Source organism: Capsicum annuum, unplaced genomic scaffold (assembly GCF_002878395.1).
Source record: "Capsicum annuum cultivar UCD-10X-F1 unplaced genomic scaffold, UCD10Xv1.1 ctg80459, whole genome shotgun sequence".
In the NCBI taxonomy this organism is placed as follows: Eukaryota; Viridiplantae; Streptophyta; class Magnoliopsida; order Solanales; family Solanaceae; genus Capsicum; species Capsicum annuum.
Window position 1 is genome coordinate 21,627 of NW_025891105.1, and position 1,094 is coordinate 22,720.

Below are 1,094 nucleotides of genomic sequence, written 5' to 3' on the forward strand. Positions count from 1 at the left end.
TGGGCCACACGTGTAGAATGCCATGATTCTGGTTACTTCCTAGAAGAAATATACGTTGCATATAATTGGCAAAGACTAAAGATATCATTATATATCTGTAGAAAGTACCTTGTCCAACTCCATTTTCAAGTGTTTAATTGTTATGGTACACAAAAATGAGAGCAGTCCGGTGCACTAAAGCTATCAAGGCTTGAACCCGTGACCTCCTGATCACATGGCAGCAACTTTACCAGTTACAGTACAGTATCGTACATATATAGGCAATACAAAAATGAATCATTTCGTAGAAACTCATTATTCCAAGTCCTTTGAAATGGTTAAAGTGATTCTATTTACCACCATGTTTTCTAGATAGAAAAATCTGTTAGCAGCCATGTACGATAAGTACTATGTCGGGTTCTCGCCTGTTCAAATTTCAGAATTTTGACACGGACTACACCACTAATAAAGACCAATGCGCCAATCTCCAATTTCTGAACCTGCGCAACAGAGTGAAGATCTCGAAAGTGTAGGGACTCATCCAGCCAAGCAGCCATGTACGAGAATTACCATGTCGGGTTCTCACCTGTTCAAATTTCAGAATTTTGACACGGACTACACCACTAATAAAGACCAATGCGCCAATCTCCAATTTCTTAACTTGCGCAACAGAGTGAAGATCTCGAAAGTGTAGGGGACTCATCCAGCCTATAGGTGACATTCAATTATGAAATATCATTTGCTAGCCTAGCCTTGAAGCGAAGTGAGTTATAATTTTCACCTGTTTCTCTTGATGCCTGAGAACGAATATCGCATTTGAAGCATCTTAGACCATCTCAAACTCAATACGACTGAATAAAGAAAATGCAACACTTCTTAAACTGTATAACTAACTCAAGCCCTTCAATCAAAAGGACTCATTACCTGCTGACTAGATGCCACGAACTGACTGGATCTGAAGATGTACACTATACCTTGTACCTACATTCCGAGAAAATGTAGCCCACATACGAATATGTGGGTCAGTACCATGGAAAATGTACCGAGCATATGGGGGTGCATGCACTAAGTAAAATAATATCTCATAATCGTCACTTAAAAATCATTCATACTAA

The 1,094-nt window shown here is 39.2% G+C and overlaps 1 long non-coding RNA gene across 1 annotated transcript; it reads right to left on the reverse strand.

Annotated features, from left to right (window-relative positions):
* Positions 1 to 259: 259 nt before the first annotated feature.
* Positions 260 to 820, reverse strand: LOC124895180. The gene is made up of 2 exons (XR_007051556.1): positions 761 to 820; positions 260 to 687 (listed from the first exon to the last, which is right to left on the reverse strand). It is a non-coding gene; the product is annotated as an uncharacterized LOC124895180 (long non-coding RNA).
* Positions 821 to 1,094: the final 274 nt, after the last annotated feature.